The sequence below is a fragment of the Beta vulgaris genome, chromosome 9 (genome assembly GCF_026745355.1).
Source record: "Beta vulgaris subsp. vulgaris cultivar EL10 chromosome 9, EL10.2, whole genome shotgun sequence".
Classification (NCBI taxonomy): Eukaryota; Viridiplantae; Streptophyta; class Magnoliopsida; order Caryophyllales; family Amaranthaceae; genus Beta; species Beta vulgaris.
The window spans coordinates 23538047-23548052 of NC_079210.1; the positions used below are offsets into that span (position 1 = coordinate 23538047).

General features: G+C 42.5%; 1 non-coding gene across 1 annotated transcript; it reads right to left on the reverse strand.

The window, feature by feature from the left end:
• Window positions 1-107, reverse strand: LOC125493961 (small nucleolar RNA R71). The gene has a single exon (XR_008967846.1). It is a non-coding gene; the product is annotated as a small nucleolar RNA R71 (small nucleolar RNA).
• Window positions 108-10006: the final 9899 nt, after the last annotated feature.

Sequence of the window (10006 nt, forward strand, 5' to 3'; positions counted from 1 at the left end):
GATATGAGACATGCCATAGTTACTTTCACCCAAGATCCTGGTGAATCTCTATATGAAGCTTGGGAGCGGTTCAAGGATCTGCAGCGTCTATGTCCTCATCATGGGTTGGACCAGTGGTACTTGTGTCAGATTTTCTACACTAGAGTTGATGCAGATACACGACGGGTAATTGATGGAGCATCTGGTGGTTCTTCATGGATAAAGCAATTGAGGAAGGGTATGAACTTTTGGAGAAGCTAGCATCTAATCAAGCCTCTACCATTCGTTCCTCTTTGAAAAAGGGAGGTAAACATGATGTTGAAGCCATTTCCTACTGTCTGGGCAACTAGCTCTCTAACTCAGAAATTGATCCCTGAAGTTAGGTAATGATTCCTCCCACATGAGTGTTAATGCGATGGCTAGTGCTTCTAACTATAATGTGCACATATGTGATGCTTGTGGAATATCTGGGCACAACTCTCAAGAGTGTCCTGCGCTGGGAAATAACTGTGAGGTCGTCAATGCTTTCCAGTCACAACCTAGGAACCAGTTCAACCCTATTCCAACACCTACAATCCTGGGTTAAGACACCATCCAACCTCTCATATAGGAGTACTAATGTGTTGAACCCTCAACCTCAACAACCATATCCACCTCAACAACAGGGTCAACAATACCAACCTCACAACAAGCTCCACCTGGTTTTCAGAGAAATCAAGCACCTCCACAGCCTGCTCCCCTCTGTGACCCAGCCATGACAGAGTTGAAGAATATGATGTTCCAGATGCAGAAGGGTTCAATGCTTTTCAAGCTGACACAAAAGCTCAACTGGAAAATTTGGGCACGCATAACAAGATGTTGGAGACTCAACTAGCTCAGTTGGCTAGTTCTTCTGCTAGTAGGCCACCTGGGGCCTTACCTTCACAATCAATGCAACCAAGGGACACTGCCAATGCCATCACTCTTAGGAGTGGAACACATTATGATGGTCCCCCAATGCCTAAGGATGGTCCGGTTGAGCCAGAAAAAAATGCAGACGACTGAAACTTCGTCAGCTCCTGAGGCTACCACCAACACAAATGCAGAGAAGCAGATAGTACCTGAAAAAATTCCTCCACCACTCCTGCGATAAGGTTCCATTCCCACTCGTCTATCAAAGAATAAGCTGGATCACCAACTTGGTAAGTTTATGGAGGTAGTGAAAAAATCTTCAGGTAACTGTCCATTTACTGAACTCATTACTCAAGTACCTGCATATGCTAAATTTTTGAAGGAAATTTTGACTAGGAAAAGAGCCTTTAATGCAGTAGAAACTGTTGCCTTTACTGAAGAATGTAGTGCTCTTTTGCAAAATCAATCCCCTAAATTGAAAGATCCGGGGAGTTTCTCCATCCCTTGTAATATTGGCACCATATTTATTGACAAAGCCTTATGTGATTTAGGTGCTAGTGTTAGTGTCATGCCCTTGACTGTTTGTAAAAAGCTTGACATGGGAGATTTAAAATGTACCAACATTACTCTTCAAATGGCTGACCGTTCTGTTAAATACCCCCTAGGTATCTTAGAGGACGTTCCTGTGAGGGTAGGTAAATTTTACATTCCTGTGGATTTTGTTGTGCTTGACATGGAAGAGGATACTCAAATCCCAATCATTTTAGGGAGACCATTCCTTCATACTGCTGGAGCTGTCATAGATGTAAAAATGGGAATTTACTTTGACTGTGGGGGATGATAAGGTAACTTTTAGTTTGACCAATGCTTTGAAAAGTCCCATGCTAGAGGAAGCCTGTTACAGAATAGATGTCATTGATGTGCTGGTTAATGATGACATGCCTCAATCCCTTTGCGGGATCCACTGGAGGCTTTGCTTTGTTTTACCTCTTCCACAGGTGATGATATTATCCGAACTACTGAAGTGGATGCTTGGGAAGCAGCTTTTACCTGTGTCGAGCTTGACGGTATTACCACTCACCACTCATGAGGATGAACGGTTAGTTAGTGCTACTCACCGGTAGAGGTAAAGAAACCTGAACTGAAACCCCTTCCCCCTTCTCTGCGATAGCTTTTCTGGATGATTCTGAAAATTGCCCTGTGATTGTTAGTGCTGCATTAAATGATGGTCAAATGTCTCAACTTTTGTCTGTTTTGCGACAACATAAAAAGGCCATTGGATATAATATTGATGATTTGAAAGGCATAAGCCCTGACTTTTGCATGCATAAAATTCATCTTGAGGATGATCATCGTCCTAGTATACAAGGTCAGCGTCGTTTGAACCCGAATATGCAGGAAGTTGTCAAAAAAGAGGTTATGAAATTGCTTGATGCTGGGATTATCTATCCTATTTCTGATTCTAAGTGGGTGAGTCCAGTTCAAGTGGTTCCTAAAAAGGGCGGTACTACTGTAGTTAAAAATGAGAAAAATGAATTAATTGCTACAAGAGTAGTTACTGGGTGGCGTATGTGCATTGATTATAGGAAATTAAATGTTGCCACTAAGAAAGACCATTTTCCCCTTCCCTTCATTGATCAGATGTTGGAACGTCTAGCTTGTCATTCTCATTTCTGTTATCTAGATGGCTATTCTGGTTTCTTCCAAATCCCTATCCACCCAGATGACCAGGAGAAGACCACCTTTACATGTCCTTATGGTACCTTTGCATATGAAGGATGCCCTTTGGCCTATGTAATGCCCCTGCTACTTTCCAACGTTGTATGATGGCCATATTTTCTGAATTTATTGAGTCCATCATGGAAGTATTTATGGATGACTTTAGTGTGTATGGCATTGATTTTGATGCATGTTTGCTGAATTTGACTAAAGTACTGAAAAGATGTGAGGATGTCCACCTTGTCTTGAACTGGGAGAAGTGCCACTTCATGGTTACTGAAGGAGTGGTACTTGGTCATATTATTTCTGAACGAGGCATCCAGGTGGACAAAGCAAAAATTCAAGTGATTGAGCAATTACCCCAGCCTGTGAATGTTAAGGGTGTTAGAGGTTTTCTTGGTCATGCGGGATTTTATCGCCGCTTTATCAAGGACTTCTCTAAAATTGCTAAACCACTTACTCAGTTGCTCCTCAAGGATGCCCCGTTCCTGTTTACTGATGAGTGTCTAGTGTCTTTTAACAGGATCAAGCAAGCTCTGATTACTGCTCCTATCATCCGATCTCCAGATTGGACCCTCCCATTTGAGATTATGTGTGATGCCAGTGATTATGCTGTGGGAGCTGTCCTTGGTCAGAGAAAAGACAACATCCTCCATGCCATCTACTATGCTAGCAAGACACTCGATGAAGCTCAAGTTAATTATGCCACTACAGAGAAAGAGCTGCTAGCTGTGGTCTATGCACTTGGACAAGTTCAGGACCTATCTGCTTGGGTCTAAAGTCATTGTCTACACTGATCATGCTGCATTGAAGTACCTCCTCCCAAAAAGGAGGCCAAGCCTCGACTCATTCGGTGGATTTTGCTGCTCCAAGAATTCGACTTGGAGATCAGAGATAAAAAGGGTGCAGAAAATGTAGTGGCTGACCATTTGTCCCGATTGCAGTATGAAGATATGGAAGAAGGTCTACTCATTGACGACTCCTTTCCTGATGATAAGCTCCTGACAGTCACTTCTGTTACCCTGTGGTATGCGGACTTCGCCAATTTTTGTGTGAGTAGACAAACCCCTCCAGAGCTGAGCTACCAGCAGAGAAAGAAATTTCTCCATGATGCCAAACAGTATTTTTGGGATGACCCTTTGCTTTACAAACTCTGTGCTGACACCATCTATAGGCGATGTATCCCAGAGTGGGAGGTGCATGACATTCTGAAGCACTCTCACTCCCTTCCATGTGGAGGCCATGCTGGGCCTCCAAAACAGTAGCAAAGGTACTTCAATCTGGTTTTTATTGGCCAACATTTTTCATGATGCTAGTACTTTTGTTAAGTCTTGTGATGCATGCCAACGAACAGGAAATATTTCCCGTAGACATGAGATGCCCCAAACCCCCATCCTAGAAGTTGAACTATTTGATGTGTGGGGTATTGATTTTATGGGTCCTTTTCCCTCTTCCTCAGGCAACAATTTCATACTTGTTGCTGTTGACTATGTCTCTAAGTGGGTAGAAGCTATTGCATCACCGACCAATGACTCTAAGGTTGTCATGAAAATGTTCAAAAAGATTATCTTTCCACGGTTTGGGGTACCAAGAGTTGTCATTAGTGATGGGGAATCCCACATTCACAAAAGAACCTTTGAAGCCCTACTCAAGAAGTATGGTGTCTACCATAGGACTGGCCTAGCATACCACCCTAGACAAGTGGGCAAGTAGAAGTGTCTAACCGGTGAAATAAAGTCTATTTTGGAGAAAGTGGTAGCTAAATCGAGAAAAGATTGGAGTGATAAGTTAGATGACACCTTATGGGCTTATAGAACTGCTTTTAAGACCCTATTGGTACCACCCCTTATCGACTAGTCTATGGAAAAGCATGCCACCTACCTGTCGAACTAGAGTATAAGGCTTTTTGGGCGGTTAAAGAGTTGAACCTTGATGCTAAATTAGCAGGAGAAAAGCGTTTATTGCAATCAATGAGCTTGATGAACTTAGACTAATGCTTATGATAGTTCGCGCTCTACAAAGAGCGCACTAAGAGATGGCATGATAAGAAAATTCTGAGAGGGAGTTCAATATTGGTGATAAGGTTTTATTGTACAACTCTAGACTAAAGCTTTTTCCTGGTAAGCTGAAGTCTAGGTTGTCTGGTCCTTTTTCTGTCACTAACACTAACAAGTTTGGTTCTATTGAGGTGATGAATGCAACAGGTGAGAAGTTCAAAGTTAATGGACAACGTCTGAAGTTGTACTATACCGGAATCCCTGTTGGATCTGTGGAGGAGTTATACCTTCAACCCCCATCCCCTTCTGTCTGAGGGATGAAGCATTATGGTCGTGCGGGACCTTTATAAACCAGCGCTAATCGGGAGGCAACCCGATTTCTTTCCTTTTCTTTCGTAGTTTTTCTAGATTTTTATTTTTTACTTTGCTAATTTTTGTAGTTTGGTGAGAGAGTGAGAGGGTACTGATATTCCTCTTCAGGTTACATGTGTGCAGGAGTGCTTACCAACTGGAGAAGTTCACTCAAAAACACGAGCCGTTGCTTACTAAGCATAGCCCGAGGCCATCGGGCGCGCAACGAAAACCAAAAAACTGATAAAAAAGACAGGCGTTCGATTGAATCGGGCCTGGACGCCCGATCGAGCGAAGTTCCGTCAACAGGTTTCACGACAAAAACATCAAGGAAGTGCCATACGCCCGATCTTATCGGGCGGGTTTGCCCGATTGGGCCCGCAACCAAAATTGGGAAGAAGAAAATCGCCCGATCGGGCGTGTACACCCGATCGGGCCCGCAACCAATTCTACTTAGGTGAAAAAAACTGACAGACGCCCGATGGCATCGAGCGAGTTTGCCCGATCGGGCGCGCAACGGAATTCTGAAAATTTCAAAGAAGAAAAAAACACGCCCGATTGCATTGGGCCAGAACGCCCGATTGGGCTCGGGACCGGCTGGCGAAATTAAAGGGGTTTTCCCCCTTGTTTTCACTCACTTTCTCTCACATTTTCTCTCTCCTCCAAACCCTAACCCCCAAATTCTCTCATCTTCTTCTCCAAACCCCTTCCACCATTGAAGACCCTCACTTACATCTTCAAATTCTCACCAATTTTTTTCTCACATCACTTTCTACTCATCTCGCACTCCACTTTCTTCCCTTTTCTCCCACTCTATCTCTCTCCTCCATCTTCTTCTTCATCTTTTCCACCATTAAAGTGAGATTTGAGTGATCAAGTTCTCCACTCTTTTCCCCATTAGAGAGTGACCTGAAGCTTCGAAATTTTGCACATCCTAGCATCATGTTCACAAGGCGACGAAAATCTACAACGGGCTCACAACCACCACCACCACCGGAAATTCCCCGAGATGAGACCTTCCCGGACGTCATCTTCTCCACGGAGGAACAAAGAGAACGATTTCAGCGCCTCAAGGGGCGCGAGGTAAGTCCTACAACGTTCCTTGATATTGAATTTTTGGATAAATTGGGAATTAATAATGAATTTAGAGATTTTATGAAAATAATTGGTATGTAATCCCTTTATTCTGTTCATGTCAACACATATCCAGTGCTTGTGTATGAATTCTACAGTAGCTTGAAAGTGACCAACCCTCGCTCAGGACCAATTTCGCATGTTTCTTATAGGGACTTCACCCTCACCCTCCCGAAGTTTGCTCGCATACTCCGTGTCCTCAACCGGGGGGAGATTGGGCACCCCCCTGACTATCATCACAGGGACATTTACTATGCCGTAACAAGGGACGAAACTGATTTTACCTTGCAACACTGTCATGCTAGGTACATACACCAACCCATCTTTAAAATTTGGGTTCGTTTCATGTCAAAGACCTTGTTTGGGAGGGTTGAAGGGCAGCTCATTCGAGGGGATGAGCTTTATCTGATAGGTAGCTACATGTAGGGGTGCTTATCGAGCGAGCCGAGCCCGAATAGCACTGGGCTCGGCTCGAGCTCGTTTAAAATTTCCCAGGCTCGGCTCGGCTCGTGAGCTCGCCGAGCTTGGGAGAGCCGAGCTCGAGCTCGGCTCGTGATGGAAATTTGGGGCTCGAGCTCGGCTCGCAAGCTCGTTTAGGCTCGCCTCGCGAGCTCGTTTAGGCTCGGCTCGGCTCGCGAGCTCGTTTAGGCTCGACTAATGAGCTCGGCTTGACTCGAAGTAGGTGAGCTTGTTCACTCACCCATCATATGCTTTTATAACTTGATTTCCCTCTTAGCATTGCTAAGATTTCAATGTGGGACTTCATGGTTTGTTAAAGAAAAACAAACTCACTATCCCCATTTCAATGTGGAACTTTATGTTTTGTTTAAGATAAACAAACTCGTTCTACATATGCTTATATAACTTGGAATCCCTCTTACCATTGCTAAAATTTCAATGTGGGACTCCATGTTTTGTTAAGGAAAAAACTCATTATACCCTTGTTTTGTTTACATATGCTTTTATAACTCATTATATTTTTTTAATATAAATATGTTTTTTTAATATAAAATAATAAACGAGCTGCTCACGAGCTTTACGAGCCGAGCTTTGCCTAGCTCGGCTCGGCTCGTTTAAGTCTCGAGCCGAGCTTCAACGAGCCGAGCTTTGACCGAGCTTTGACCGAGCCGACCCGAGCTGCTCGCGAGCTTGTCAGGCTCATTATCACCCCTAGCTACATGTATCAGGGCACTCCCTGCCGCTTCCACTACAACATCCCTCACCATGTTGCGCTCCAAATGGAGTGTATTGCCACCACATACCCTAAGCGGCGCGCCGATGGGACGTTTTCCTCTCGGCCCATCGTGAACGGGGGCTAGTCACTCTTTTTGCTAGGGCCATTCCTGACATTGGCGAGACTGTTATCAGCCGCCTTAGGCCTACCTATTGGATATGCCTATTACTCGCCTTCATTGGTTGGACGGGGTGGGGATACATACCAGTGGCAAATTAACGGAATGCTTCCATTGACTGCCCAACCCTTTGGCCAAAATCAAACCTGGCCAACCTCACTATCACCTTCCCATTGCGTTGACTTTCCCACCCCTCGCCCCAATCCCTGAGCGTACCTACTACCGCTCCCCATGTTGAGGATATCCCCTCATCTTCTGATGCTCCCCCTCCCCCATGTTCTACTGCTCCTCCTTCCTTTGATTTTCAGGAGATGATGACCCTGCTTCAGCGTATGGATACTGGCATTGCAGCCAACACGTCGGCCATCCAGGGCATCAGCCAGCAGGTTGATGTCAATGGTGTCCTTCTACAGAATCTCAGTCAGCTGGTCGATACATTAGCCAATGATCAGCACCTGGCTTTGTATTCGATGTACGACGAGAACTGCCACTTGCATCGCATTGCTGAGCATGATGCACATCCCTCTTAGCATACTTGGAACTCGAGCTACAGTCAGCCCGACGGTGAGGTGGATGGAGATGAGGCTAGTGAGGATGTGCACATGGATGACTGATATCCATGTCTCTCCTTCCTCTTGTTGCAATGAGGTCATTGCCACGTTCAGCTTGGGGGAGGACTTTCTGTAAGATCACTCTCACTATTATTGCTTTTTAGGTAGGTTAGTTCTACTGTGTTCTTAGGCTAGTTAAGTTAGTTAATTAGTAAACTTTTTCTTTTCAAAAAGAACAAAAACAAAAAAAAATGAAATATTGCTGAAAAAAATGCCAAAAATACGAGTTGAACATGAATAGTCTAATTGCTTCCCTGTGCCCCAAACTTTGCCTTGAAAAATGATTTAACTCATTATACTGGATAGTCGGGCATTCGTGATTGGGATGTTGTGATGTGATCTTTGATTGCCTTGGTCTTGAGTAGATTTTGATGATAAAACACCTACTTTAACTGCATGCTTGAACTGGTTACATTGTAAGGATTCATTCGAGCCTTCGGATGCATATTTAGTCCGAATTATCCTTGTGTGTTAGTTCCTCATATCATTCTTATCTTGACTTTGGCATTGTACTCGTTGATTTCTAGAGTGACATTTGCTGTGATAGAGGCTTCAATTGTTTGATTTTTGGCCTCAGAATTTTCTAAAAAAGAATCATTTCCCTCCTAGCCCCGCTGAGCCTAATGAGTTTTTGGATCTATATCAAGCCACATTACATGCCTTGAGCCTTTTCAATATTTATTGTCCCAAGCCTAGCTTGGGGGAGCATTCGTTAGGTTAAAACTATGTGTGTGGTTGATTTTCGGGTTGATTGGAAATAATATTTTTAAGTTGACATGAGGTGAAGTGAATAAGAGAAAAGAAAACAAAGAAAAAATAGAAAATAACACATGAAAAGAATCAAGAAGTCACGAGTCATGAAAAGAAAAAACAAAGTAAAAATCAGAACAATACATTTTGCTGAAAACTATTTTTTGGTTTTAAATAACAACTTTGAATTACCAACAAAAATGAAGCAATTAATAATGTCAAATAGGCAAGAAATAGTATGCAGTTTCCACCCTAAAGTCAAGATTTATGTTTGATACTATGGTAATGCTTCGATTTACGCTTAAAAGGGTCCATGACTAAGAAATTGATCCCACGCTTCGTGTCCTTGCTTAGAAAGTCAAGAACATGAGAGCAATGCCATGATTGGGTAAGTTTGCTTATGACAAACATGCAACACTATCGCTCAGGCACCTTTTTGAAGGGAGTAAGTGCAAACCCCCAGGGCTGGTCTCGCGTATAAAACATGTGCTAATGAAGCAAGGACATAGAGCTTATAGTGGCTTTGTAGAATAACCATGCATATGCAAAACTTTAAGCAATTAGATTACTAGGAACCTAATTCAATTGTCCAAATTATTTGACTTTACACTAGTGGAAAAAAGCCAGTCTGATGCGGTCAAAACCGGGCTTACTAATGCGGTTTTGGTCCGCATCAGATGGGCTCGTAGCAAACCCTAATTGTTTACTGATCCGGTCCAAAACTCGATCAGTAAATTGTTTACTGATGAGGTTTTAAGCTAAAACCGTATCAGTTAACCGCATTAACTGATGTGGTTCTAGCTTAAAACCGCATCAAATTGTGGAAAAATTTATGTCAAAAAAAAAATGCAGACCTATGCAGGTTTGCACTCTTGTATCAGAATGAAAATGTGCAACAAATTTGGGAGCTTGTGTACCATAAAGGTACATATATATATATATATATATATATATATATATATATATATATATATATATATATATATACAATATATACATATATATATACATATATATACATATATATATACATATATATACATATATATATACATATATATACATATATATATACATATATATACATATATATATAGGGGTAGGATCCGCTGAAAACATCTCTTAATCTGAAAACTGAAAACAAGGTAACTTTTAACCCATTTAGGGTAACTTTTAACACTTTTAGGGTAACTTTTGTCAGTTTTGGGATAACTTTATTATA